This window comes from Parus major, chromosome 1 (genome assembly GCF_001522545.3).
Source record: "Parus major isolate Abel chromosome 1, Parus_major1.1, whole genome shotgun sequence".
In the NCBI taxonomy this organism is placed as follows: Eukaryota; Metazoa; Chordata; class Aves; order Passeriformes; family Paridae; genus Parus; species Parus major.
In genome coordinates, this window is record NC_031768.1 from 15,515,595 (window position 1) to 15,530,102 (window position 14,508).

General features: G+C 36.0%; 1 protein-coding gene across 4 annotated transcripts in view; it reads right to left on the reverse strand.

Annotated features, from left to right (window-relative positions):
• CDKL5 (cyclin dependent kinase like 5) overlaps positions 1 to 14,508 on the reverse strand; it is a 129,681-nt gene that overhangs the window by 55,869 nt on the left and 59,304 nt on the right. The gene's annotated exons all lie outside the window — the stretch shown is intronic.

Here is a 14,508-nt window from a genome sequence, read left to right on the forward strand (position 1 = left end):
TAAAAATTTGTCCACTTAAGGGAAACCTATTCAAAAGAGGAATCAGTAATTGTATTTGGCAGTGTTCAACCATTCTTACTGTACAGTTGTAAGTGATAATTTCCTAATGTCCACCTGCCTTTGCATTCCTTCAGCATTCTCTAATCACCAAACCACAGGTCACATTTTTCTCTTTAGTTTCTCTCCTGTTGTGTGAGCAGGAATGCATTTAGCAAATTGGAAAAAACATAGCCTAGCTCACGTCTGCTCATACAGTGATGCAGCAACTACACTTCAGCAACAGGATGTGGAGGGAGCCTTAAAGCCTTAAAGTTTTTAAAAAAATACAAATAGCAATATCCCACTACTAACAACATACAAAGGCCAGATTGGATATAAAAATGAAACCACTCTGGAATACCTGAAGACATGTGCATAACCAATTACTGAGCAATACAAATATTTACTCCATTTTTCATTTCAAACCATTGTAACATGTAACACATGAACCTGTAAAATACCTGATCCCAATTAAAATAAAAGCACCTGGAAAGAATAGTCTGAAATAAACTGAACAACCTATTTTACTAATTATATTTCTACTACTGAGTTATAGTATTGTTATATTTATTAATTCCAATTCTAGTAATAATGGTAATAGTTACTAGGACTATGAAGGAACATTAAGAGGGTGAGTAAATATAATTTATCTGACTTCTGGTAGGTGCTCTGGCTAATTAAGCCACAGAAAGATTTTTCAGAAAACAACTTAAATTGTCTTCAAAAACCTCTGCTGACTGTAACATGCATATACCACTTTGCAAATAAACCAAATTTATCCATTACTATTACATGCCTATTTCATATGAGCAAAATAAAAAATTCCAGATATTTCTGTTACCACAAAAAAAGCTGTGTTTTTACTCTCAAAGTAATAGCTAAGTACACTGAAAGAAACAGAGGAGTTGAAACATGTATCCCCACACAGACAGAAATTCCAATTCATTCAAGAAAACTAGTCCACATAGCTTCTCTGCCATATCCTGATGTCTACAGTGAATATGATTACTTTGGAAATTAAGTTTTAAAAGCTCTTGGGTCAAAGTCTTGGGTAAAATACGCTATCAAACACCCTGGAGGATTCTAAATATTTACAGTACTTAAAGCATGAGTGGTTCTAGGAATAACAGGAACAGAAAGACCTCAGGAACCCACTTAGGGATGAAGAAGCTACCAAAACAGTTCAAAAATATCTAACATTAAAGATTTTTTTATTTAAAAAGCTTTGTCACTTGTATTATTTCATTAAACTAATGAAATTATCATTAATGGTGTCATAAGTGATGAAGAAGTTACACTTTCCCCATCTTTGAAAAAACCCCAACAAACAATATTTAAATAACCTGACGTGAAACAACAGCAGAATGAGCCTAGACAATAGGTGTTTTGAGGAGGTGCCCTAGTAGCATTATGTTTCATCTTAGTAAGGAACACTCTTGTCTAGGTTTCTTGGAGAATCTCATCCTGTGTAAATGATATTCTCTAGGAATGTGCCACTGGTGAAGCAGTCAAGCCAAGGATACAAGGACACTAAAATTACTATCCATAGATTTTTAAATACATTGCACCTGCTTTACAAAAACTGTAATTTCCCTATGACCCAGAACACCTCCCAAAGAGCTGGGGTGCTCCATCTGACAGAAGAGAAAATTCCAGCCAAGTGCACATTTCTCAGTTCTTGCTCACATGCTCTAAAGTAACTGAATGGTTTATATGAAGTGACAAAAAATAGGAGCCCCTCACAATTTAAAACTAATTTCAAATGAAAGAAGACAGAAGAAATGCCCTGTACCTCTATTTCCATTATTCCTACTGATTTTGAACTAGATGTCTGGATTCCACCAAATTTTAAGAAGAATTTCAAGTTTTAAAAAGAGGAAATTTCAAAAAAAATGTCTCAAATTTGTCATCTGTATACAGAATACTCTTCCTTGGGGCAAGGAAGCAGAAATAACTATCTCCTATAACCTGTATGATGTTGCAGGTCAGCAACACATGTACACTGTGCAATGCAATTAGCCATTGTGCATAATTTTCATTAATATAAACTAATACAGAATTGAAAACACAAATAATAAGTAAATTTTGTATGTGGATGAATGCAGCATGCATATAATAGAGGTGGTAAAACTACACTTCCTGGATCAGGAGGGACATGCTGATCAGATGCAGGCTAAATCTGAAGTTTCAAACAAGCATTGACAGGCACTTGGTGCAAAGCAGACACCACATTGCTGAGCCCTGAGAAGATGGACAGAATGGGGGATTCAAAGAAAAGCAGAGCTTTGAGGAATGAGGAAATTCAAAATTGATAATTCAGACTCCTGGGAAATCTGAAAGGTTCTTTACAGATTGAATTTAGACTTTGTTACTTAGATGTTTACTTAGAAGACATTTTGGAGACCTGAGCTCTTTTGTGGATCTGGTTTTCCGTTCTTCAAAAACAGGCCAAATTGGAATTATCCAAAATAGAACTGTCATCCACTAAAATGTATTTTTTTTGCATTTCAAGGGGTGTTTTTTCAAGACTGTACTATGAAACAGAACACTAGTGAAAACAGTGTTCAGCCTGATTGTGGAAACTTACTTACATAACAACTCAGTATCCAACTCCTAGCATGAAAATTGTCATTGACAATTAAATGTATCACCTAGGTAGATAAGCTGGTACTAGTTGATTCAGTGTTTGACTTCAGTGAATGTCAATGAAAGAAAAAACTCACATAATCCCTTCTGATCTCTACTACTTACTACTACCAGCTTATATCGTGAAGTAGGAGAATTTGAGTTTGCTTAGGTGCAATTTTGCTTCACTCAGCTGAATTTATTACTAAGCATCTTATTACTATGTTCTAATAAAAAATTATGGCCTCATTATTTGACTTTACAGCAATAGCAAATTTGCAAACACAGAAGTCAAATCTCTCTTAATGTTGGCATTACCTCTGATTATTGAGCATGTATATTAGAAACATTCTATGTTATAAAACTATAGGAAGAATACCATTTTACAATTAAACATACAACAACAGAGGAATATTACTGAAAAGACTGTGTAAAAGTCAAGGATGTACAGAAACTGGTTATTCAGACTACATGATTACATGTGTCTAATGTGGGGCAAAATATGTCTCTTCACGTTCAAATCTGAAAATATATTTTAATAAGGTTAAGACAAAAAAATCTGTTATATTTCCTTCACACATAAATACAGTGATAGGAGGAAGGAGATGTTCATGGGAAAAGGGTACCTCCAGCCTTGGAGAGACGGATCACTTCAGATTAGGGCTCCTAAAATTCAAAATATGTGTGGGAATTGCCTCTGGAGAAAACACATGCTTTACTGTCTGCCCATTTAACCAGAGATGACAGTATAGCTATGAGAGCTGAGCATTTTCACTGCTGTGCTCCTTCCCACCCACAGGTTTCTCTCCGAGGTTTCCTCACAAGATTGCCATAGCTGGTGTCTCCTGTCACCACTATCAAACTAGAAATGTTCCTAATTCAAAACCACTTAATTTTATCTCATTTAAAGGACGGAGGTCCCCTATTTTCCCACTGTCTCTACAAAATTTATATGACAGAACTCACTTTTATTATATGTAATTATATATGGCACAAGACACAAGTGTCAGAACAGCACAATAATGTATCTCTGCTGTTTTCTTGAAAGATCCCTGATGGGAGTACTCAAGGAAAAAGTTACTGCTCAGCATAAATCAAGTTCTTAGAACTACAACCATTATTGTATGGAAAGATAAAGCATATGAAAATGTCATGTTACCAAAAAAAATTCTCTTTAAATGTTTGTCCCTATTTGATTGCAAATATTTCTGTTAGGACTTTTCTTCCTTTATCTTTTGCATATCATGGAAAATATAACACAAAGCACAGGTACACAACAAAATTCTTGAAAAATAGGTAAGATTCTGACCTCATGAAAGTTACATCTGTCACCTATAATTTTATTGTCTCACCCTGCATGAGTACAAGAATTCCTCAAGCATGGAATTTCTAAGCAACTGAAAGAACAAATGTTTATAAATATCAGCAAACGTGAGCAGAGATAGCAGCAGTCAACACTGAGCACATCCCATGCACAAGCAGCATATTGCATTCAGGCAGTGCTGCTCAAGCACTCTTAAGTACATCACATCATGGTTTTATGCTGATATATTAAGTGAAATAATAAAGTATTATATGGCTTGTTCTGTGATGGGCTCATCATTTCCATCTGTACAAATGTGAGGCAGTTTAAGGCCAAATTCAATTTCTGTTAGAAAAAGTTAAATCAATCGTGTTCTCTACTCACAGGGAAGATTCACATGTCATAAAAATTATTTAGATGTGAGCAATAACCCGGTTTGATCCTCATCAATGCATTACTGAATTTATATAATTTAGTTTGCCACAACAAAGACACACATTTAAAAAAATCAACAAAATTCAGCCAAACATATCCAATGCCTCATGTCTTTTCAGAACCAAGTAGTACGGTTTTACTTTGACTTGCACAAACATTAATATGTTCTACAACATTAAAGTACTTAGAACAGATTTTTCAATAATCTTGCATTTAGTAAATCACAGAACATTAAGCAGTCAGCTGCAAGGCAACAAAAGCCCAGAAAACCATTACGAGATGGTAAAGATGGTAAAAAAATTTTTTCATGAGTTGCTTAAAACAAAGCTTAAAAAAACCCAAAAAACCCAACCAAGAAATTTTTCAAATTTACTCTCAAAACAAGAACATAAAATATTAGCATTTTAGTCAAGTCAATGTAATATAAATGTGACATTTGTAATTATGCAAGTTTTTAAACGAAACTTAGCAATGCACGTTCTGAGACATCATTTACCTGCAATTTCGCCAGGTCCTTAAGTCACTGCCCAGACACTGTCTGGACTCCATTTCCACTCTGCCTTCTACCACTACTGCTTTTAGACAGTACTACAACTAGCATACAGCTTCCTATTGTCTCAACATTTCTGATATTATGTGCTGGCAATTTTGCTGGCAATTACTTTCAAAATCTAGTGGAGTACCTTAAAATATTCTCTATAGAGAGAGAGAGATGTGCAAGATTATGCAATTTCTTTTTTCAAACAATTTGACAATATGAAGTACAAGTCATACTGTGTCTTCTTCTACACCTAAAAAACTTCGGAGAATTTCCTTCAAGAGATGCTTCACCGTTTCAACCTTGTATTTCTCCCTTGAGAAAACTGCAATTCTTCTGTTTACCAGCTAAAACCCCCACACTTGGTTCATCTAAGCAATATAACTCTTAGCATAGGAGAATTTCCAGGAAATTTCTTCCTAATCTAAAAGTTCTATTTATTTTTAGGAAGAGACAGAGTCTTTGGAAAATAATGACAGAACAGTATGTCTGAGTTATCACAATGTCTTTATTTACTGGAAAATTGCTTAGAATTTTCCAACACATATATGTTATAGTTTACTTGAAAAGAAGCACCTAGAGTGAATCACCACAAATCAGTTTTTTATCTCTTGAAAGCAGAATGTTATTTACTAGCCATCTAAGTGCAGGGAAGACTCCTAATGGAACAAAGAGTTCTATACATGCCATTTTAGGGAAGATGGTCACACTGTCTCCTAAGGAAGAACAAGAGGATGAAGGAAAGCTTAAAGCACTCTAAAAGGTTTTCAAGGGGAACAGCCATATAAGCTCAGCTCTTCCCTCTGGGGAAAGAAGCACAAGAAATGGCTGAAATCCTTGACAGGAAATTACCACTAAGTAGGGGTAATGATGGAAAGACTTTTTTTAAAAAAAAATGCGGACAGATTGAAAGAGTTTCTCTGATTTCTTTATCTACATCCTTCAGAAATACTTGCAACAACTTTACTGTTTGTTCAGATGTCAGGAGCAAATACTTGCATTACTGATCTTTTTTTAAATCAAGTGAAGGGAGTCATAAACAGCAGGTATTTCTCATCCAATTACCAGACAAATGCATAAGCCAAATGAGTGGTCCATCTGTGCCCATGGGGTCCCAGGACTGGGGCTCCAGCCCCAGTGGCAGGCTCAAGTGACAACAATGCTGATGCCAGGGGCTCTCCAGACTGCAGGGACTTCACAGGTGCACAGCACAGTTGGGGCTGGAAGGCACTTCTGGCAATTTGGATGTCCCCATTTCTAGGGATATTCTGAATAGCCTTCAAGGCATTCAAAATGCACCAGGATGAGATTTGCAGCAACATGCTGTAGCTGATTCTGCTTTGAGCAGTTGTAAAGAGGCACACCTGAATCCTAAGGAGTGCACTACAAAGCATGCATTTTACATTCTTCAACAACTTGCAGTCTACTAATTTGGGGTGTAAATACTACCCTGAAACAAACACTTGAAAGGAAGTGAACCCACTGAGTATTTTCTACTAACTATTGGGCTGGTGATAGTGGTTAGCATCAGAACTTCCATTGTTCCAAGTAGAATTTTTATATTTATTCACAATTATCTCCAAGCCAGAACGTAAATGTGCATCTCCAAAGAATGTGTACAATAATGTAATGAAAAGGATCTGGAATAAAAAAACAGCTTTAAACACTATAAATGTAGCTATTCTAGCTTTTAATGATAAACTAGTACTATGGTAGCAATGTTTAAAATAATCTGTGTTTCATTTCATTCTGTTGTAGCACTAATCCATATAATTTTACAATTTGACAGTATTGTTTAATCCAAACCAAGGAAGCAAAACAAACCAAATTCAGTAATTGTCTATACAATTATTCCGATGCTGGAATGTCAGTAATAGTAATTTCAGTTTCAAACCTCATCTTCTTCCAGTTCTATTTCTGGGGTTTTTTTGGTCTGTTAACACTGGAAATTGTGAAAATGAAAGCTGTTTATAAATTGCATAATATTGCATTGGCAGATACCAGCATTGTTTAATTACTTTTTATAGCATAATCTTGACACTTGTAATACAAGTGTAGAAGATGTAGAAAGGCAAACTGTACTACCTTCATGGCTTCCACTAAGATATCACTGTCTCCATAAATTCAGAGGTCAACAAGACATTTATAATTACACTGTATCTCTTAAATTTTTTTGTTATTGAAATGCAATGCTCCCTTCCTGGGCACCTTTTAACTCATGATCAAGTGAACTTATTAGAAAAAAGTTACTTTGGTTGGTTAGTTGTTTTTTAAAACAACGTATCAGTGCCAAAATCCTCAATCCTCCTTCTTAATCCTAAATCTCAGAGTCAAAATGGTTTCAGCATGATTGGCTGAAATTCGGAAGTTTATCACATCTCAAGCTTTAGCTTTTAAATCTTTATTTCTGCAGTGGATAAAATTTATTTTTTATCTGGTACTTTCACATTTTAAATTTTTGGGGGTTGTCATTCTTCTCATCAACCACGTGGCAGGCATTTTCTTTAAATTGTAAAACAAGACCTACCATGAACCAAAGGCAAACTTGTAAAGCAGGTTCCTGAGGCTGAAACTCTTCAGATGGAATTCAGTTTAAGACATCTATATTCATACCGTATATGTGAGTTGTGTACTCAGACTTGTAAGAGTTCTCCATTGATCAGTCACTCCAGCCATGATTCAGTAGCCCAAACATGGGTGTCTGGCAGCACTTAAGATTGCTGAAGTATCTACAACATTCACATGGGATTGTCAGAGAGGCCTTTTAAAGCTGCATCCCCTGCAATCTCCACCTATTAGGTTCTGAATACTTTCTATTCAAGGTCTGTACTTTCTAACATTTTCTTTTCAATATACTCATGAACTCCTCTGTTTTGCAAACACTGTAGCCAGATATTGTATAATAATCTGGCTGGTCTTTCCATCACCTGCATCAAGAAATTATCCCTGATACCCTTCAGAAATCTCTGGGACTGCTTACATCCCACCACACTGCCTGTCCAGGCAACTCCACAGAAGTTAAAGTCCCCTCTTGAAAACAAGGGTCAGAATTCCTCCCTTAAAAAACAAGTGCTTCAGAAACATCATCAGCTGTGTAAAGAAGGCTGTGCCCATTCTTTCACTGTGATCAAGTGGTCTACAACCAAGACTCAATATAATGCCACAGTTTCTGTTTTTGAGTTTTCCCACCTCTAACTGAACCACAGGGTCTCAACCACACTGTTATCCAGCTGCTATGACCCATTTTTCCTTAAGAGTGGGCCATAAGACAATCCCAGAAAATACCACCATATATCTGAGACACTCTTTCCCAAAAGGGGAAACTTCACTCCTCTTTCTTTTGAGCCCATCTTTTCTGGAATATCTGTATCCATCCATCCAACCATCTAACATAAAGCACCACTATTAATTCTATGCATTTTTATGTACCAACTAAATTTTTATTTCAGTGTACAAGCTACAACAGGATTTCTCAAACTTAGTTTACTCGGCTTAACACTATCTTAGAAAAAAAAATGTCTCTCAGAACTGAAGGAAAAACACCTAAACATAGCAGCAGCTACTGTCACTTCCATGCTGAAAAAGCAGAGACAAGGTTTGCCCTGATTTTAACACCTCTCATGTGCAAATGGCAGCAACAACTCCTCTGTATTCTGAAGTGGGCCTTAAACAACCAGAGGCGGCAATTCCCTATTTGGATACCAAGCAGCCATTCCAGATCTGTTCTGGAGCAAAAGCAAGAGCCAAGGTAGAGATTATTTTTTGTTTTAATACATTAATTAGTTACCAATGGTAAGCTCTCCACATCTGGGGGGAAGCCTAAGCTTCAGTGGTCTTCCTGTCTAGGATCCCAAAGATAAGAACTTTAATGTTTAGTGCCTCAAATTAAAAAAAAAACCAAAAACCAAAAAACAACAACAACAACAAAAAAAAAGGGGAAGAAAGTTTTCTTTAAACTGAAAACTCTTCCTCCTCACATTTTGGGCATACAAAATAGTGTAATACTGTAACACTGTCCTCTTCATACAATTTGGTAACTAAAAGTTGTTACCTAATATAACCATCACCTTTGGTATTCTGGTGTCAGCTCATTGTTAGGTTTGGTTATGAAACATTTCATAGATGTCTGCATTAACTCTAGGAATCTGTCATTCCCTTTCACTTATTCCAGATCTTTAATGAGAATATTTTTTGTGTTGTTCTCAAGGGAAAGATAAATTTGAACAGGAAAATGCCACTTGAATTTTCAAGCCTCAGTTCACATTAGACAACAGTATTACAGAAAGAAAACAATAGCCTCCTCTGCCCCTAATGATTTTGTGGCATTTACAAGACATCTTTTTGCTCTCTGGGTCTTTTTCATCAAGAAACAGTTTTGCTGACATTACGCTCTTGCCAAAGCAAGATTTTTAGATTTTAGATTTTAGAAAATTTTAGAAGACTTTTATAATCTATATATTGATGAGTATTTCAGTGGAAACCTTAATTTCTTCTCAAAGTTTCTCCATTCAGGTTTGCAGAGAAAAAAAAAAAAAAAAGTCTTTTCTTGTTTGGGATTATCCAAACAGTGCACTCTCTGGATAGTAAGAGAGAAATTCTTGCCTCCTGAGAAAACTGCCTTTTTTCTCTGTGAAGCATTTCAAAATGTGTTCCTTTCAGATTTTCTCTTCTTCACAGAACAGCATTAAGATTAAAATGTATTCCAAACTGCTTAAAAGAAAGACAGAATGCAAAATTCATACCTCAAGACCTTCCTGATCACTGCTGCAGAGGTTGGAGGAACAGGAGGGCTGCCTCTACACAGGTTGCACGGTAATTTAGCTAACTTGAGAAGCCAAACATACATGTGGAAATAAAGGAATTTGCATCCAAGGAAGACTTCTGCTACTACTAACAGATGAAGAAGAAGTAGCATCTAGGTTTTCATAAAAATAGCATTTTCTGCAGATGAAATTTCAACTTTGGAGCTAAATTGAGAAACAGAGATTGTGGACTTACTTCAGACAGTTTCCTCAGCATCCAAAAAGTCGTGGTAAGATCAGTATATTTTCCCTTATATTTCAATAAAGAGAAAAAGAGTCTAAACACCACAGAAATTCTGGGAAGACTAAAAAAAGCTCTTCTAGCAAAAACTGCCCCTGCCAGTAAGACTAACATATTGCACATTTAGATCTCACACACAACAGATGTACTTTTGAGCCAGGAGGAAAAAAAAAAGGATAACCACACAGAATTTAAGTTCACTGTGAAAGTTTGCCCAAGCATGACAAACAAGTACTTCTTGGAAAAAGGGGAAGGAAAAGTGTCATGATCTCACTGAGTTTATGATCACAAGCACTGGAAACAGTATGTGGGGAGAAACAAAAAAGTGCAGAGTGAAGAGCTAAAGAAACTGGGAAGGCTAAAGAAACTGGGAAAAGAAGGCAAACAAATGCAGCCTGAAAACAGATTGGAAAAAAAAACTGGGGTAAGGCACCTCAACTCAGAAGTTAGTGTTAAAACCAGCATAACAAATAAATGAATCTGTGAACATTAAAATTTTAGTGGAACCCAATTTAACTGAAAGCAGAGGAATGGTGAGAATTCAGAAATAGCTGCAAACCCACAAAAACCACAGATGAGTCTCATTCCACAGTGTTCTGGTATGCATGGGGGATGAAGGCAACAGGTTACTAGCTATGCCATCTCAAATACTAGAAGCTGACAGCTGTGTGACAACTGCGTGGGTACCCATATGGTGTTCCATGATGAATTTTGTATTTGAGAAGTCTAGAAAATTATGGGGGGAAAAAAAAAGTAAGTTTATCACAGTGTACATAAGCAAGGCAGTATCTGAGGGGAAAAGGTAGTGTTCTTTCATTAGAAATCCTGGAGTATGCAAAAGAAACTGAAGCCCTTCTCCAGGCCTAAAATAGAAACAGCAACCTCCAAGGCTAAATTTAAACTGAGAACGATTATATTCTGTGTTTTAAAACTCAATGCATCTACATAAAATGCCAAATATTTCCTAAGGTAGAGTCGATCTCACTTAGCTTTAGCCACCTAAGAGTTAGATACTCAATGTGATTTGTCAAGGTTTTCCCCACAGTTAGTAAGAGCAGGGGAAGGAGAGAAGATCTGGCCAAAAGGTTACTGATTTTAATAATTTCCAGATGGTAAGAGTTGATTTTTGGATTTTGGACTCTCTCAACTTATATAAACGAGGGAGATTGGTTATGCAAGACCTAAGCACTGAAACAGTGGGTGAGATTAATTCCACCCAAGTTACTTAACTTTGCAGCCCTTCTGTCTGTATGTTTTATTTTTGCGTGCACAAATTTATATGCATGTACATGTTTTTAAGGTACATTTCCAAATCTTATCAAGACAGTAACCTCAGAGATATTACTTTCTCTGGATCATTATTCTTTGAGTTACATTGCTATATTAAGATCATCACAGTTCATTGGGCTGTATTTGTAATTAACATGCTAGAAACACAAATAAACTATTCCAAAGTGTGCTACTGAAGTAAGAACATCTCCATTGCCAACGTAACTGCAGCGTCAATTCTCACATCCCACTAAGCAATCTGGCATAGCTAGCAGCAAGACCAGAATTTCTGAAGCTCATCCCTGTTCTTTCACCTGCATATTAGAGAATAAAGTATATGTTCATTTGTGAGGATCTTCATGAAGCTATAAATATCCCTGCTGTGAGCTCTGCATTTCCTTTCTCTGGTGTAATTAAAGGTACTACCTGAGATCAATAAAACTTTAAATAACTTGCAAATAAGGGCCCATTAGAAGTTGCTTTTCTCCTTATATTAAGCTTCCAGAAAAATGCTTCAGATCAGATCCTTGAGCAAGAGCTCAATTATTTAACATGAGAAGTTTTGGTAAGAAAACTGTGGATTTACAATGTATGTCATATATTGACCTCCTAGAGTCATATTTCTCTCAGTTCCAAGGCACTATAAAGATTAATTTAAAGAAAGGTGAAAGAAAAAGTAACAAAAGGAAAAGATTTATGACTCTTTGTGGAGTAAAGGTTTTGAACCTTTTACTTAAGTTAATTAGAAACTTAATGAGAAATTAATGAGAAATTTCTCATTAATGTTTAATAGCAAGATTCCTACCTCAGATTTGATTTAAGATTACTACAAAAATCCAAAAGTTAAACCTGAACAAGTAAGCTTGGAGCTTCATTGAAGTACTTGGTCTAAACTGCATGATATGGAAAACAAAGCTTTCCCAGAGGAAGGGTGCCTTCTGTCCTTTGTAAACTGATATAGTAGCAAGCCTTCTGGTGGTACAGAGAGTAAACAATAGTTCTAACAGCAGTTTATTGACTAGCATTTGTGCTTGAATGTGCCAAATCTGACTTGGTTTCATCATAACAAGATTCTGGGTGTGATTTCTTTTTTTTTTTAATCTCCACAACACTGCAGTATAAAATTTTATAGCAATAGCTCTGGATACGTAATAATACATAAAAAAGTTAGCAAATTAATAAATTGGTTATTCTAAATGCAGTTGAAATCTTCATAGAAAAAAAAATATTCACATCACACAGGTTTCATTCAGGTAGTACTGTTTGAATAGTAAATTATCACCACCTCTTCAAAAAATAAAAAGGTGACCTTGAAGAATGTTAATTGTTAACCTATCCCAGTCTAAAAATCAAGAGAAAAACCTCAAACAAACCCATAGATAAGAGATCCCTGTATGTAATTTTTCCTTTACTTTTGTCTTTCCACATATTTGTTCTCTGCAAGAATAAACTATGCCCTCATAATTTGATTCCTAGCCTGATCTGTTCAGGAAGGGCATGTTCTTCCATTGAAAAATTCTTATTGTTTCCTGTAGATACAGAACTATAAAACTAAACAGACCTTTCATTCTCTTTTTTCTTTTAATAGCTCAGAAGTGATAGAAGATTGTCTTCCTTCACACAAACATATAAAAACAAGACACTTTAGCAATAAGGATAAATTTTCAGAAAGTTCCTGAAACATGATCTTCAGATGTAGAGACAAGTGAAAGCTGAGAAAATATAATCACAAGACTTCAGCTGTGAAGTCTTTCTTCATATTTTCATTAAAGTCTTGTACATGCCTGCTAAATACTTTGATAAAACAACATATTTACTGCCATTCATATTTTATACTGTTCAAGTGTTCAGTTCTCCTTACATGCATAAAAATGAAAAGTGTAACAGTGTGCTAAACTAGTACATACAAAAATCTTTGTACAAGCAACAGAAGGAATGGGCTAGCAGCATTTGCAAAAACTGACCAGAAGAGACCACTATGTTGTAACTCATTAATTACACAAATATGTGTGTGTGTGTGTATACACACTTGTGCACTGTACATGTGCACATGTGTAATTAGAAGGATGTTGGTAAAGGAACAGAAGCTCCTCTTTAGCAATATAAATTAAACACTATCCATTTCACTGAAAACTCTACTAAATAGAAACCAATAAATACTACAGACAGGCTTATAGACAGGCTGTTCACCCTTGATTTGCTTCTCTGATCCTGACATCATCTGGACATCTACTCTGCATTCTCTTTCATGTTATCTGAGGAATATGGATGATGGGAAATACAGCCCAGAATTTCTGAGGATAAATGCCTCTTCCTCACTTTCTCTTTTTTTTAACCTACTAGAGTCCAAGGCATGGACGTTGTTTGGCTTAAGTTTAGCCTTTCTAAAAGTCACTGGGGAAGCTCCTATTAATTCTCTGTTGCTCCCCAAACAGGTTCTTAGCACTACAACAACATTTATAGCAGTGGAAGCAAGAAGGACTTACAAAATTAGAACAGGTTCAGAGCCCAGGGTGCAAGTCCATCAGATACTATCTTTTGTATGTTTCTTAACACAGTTCTTCACTGGCTGATGCTTTGAAGGGGAAAGAAATGGTAGGCACCACTTGGATGAGTTTTCCACACAAATAGTCACAGAAAAACTTGATCCTGTAGAAGCAGCAGCTAGTCAGCTCTGCTCTGCAGATGGCATTGCCTGCAACATATTTCTGTGCATAAACATGGCATTACTCTATCTCTGTTGGAAATGTTAATTGATTTCAAGAAGATAGCTTGCCTCCTGGTCAAGATGCATACTGTCAAAAGAGGAGGTAGGTGTAACCAGTCAATTTTTTTAGGTCCTACAGAATTTTATCTTTTCACATCTCAGTGTATTATTACACTTACAAATATCACCTACTTCTGCCATACCTCAAAAACATTTTTTTTTTTTTTTATATGGCCACAAGGTTGCAGCTTATAATGTGTGAGCCTATCTTCTGTTAGCCCATCAAGGAAACAGATTATAAACATCCTTTGCAGACACAAGCCCCAAACAAGGAAAAGCACAAAACAGACCCAAGGAAGGTGAAGAAAGCAAGATTGAAGCTAAGGACCATTCCATAACAACAGACAACATCTAAACATAATATGTACACAAAAGATGTAGGTACTAGTTTGTTATCACCACCCAGAGGAACTTCAGAGATGAAGTGGGGACTTGAAAGCTCCTTACCCTCATCCTCCATCCTGCACACTGGAGATACTGCCAAAATCA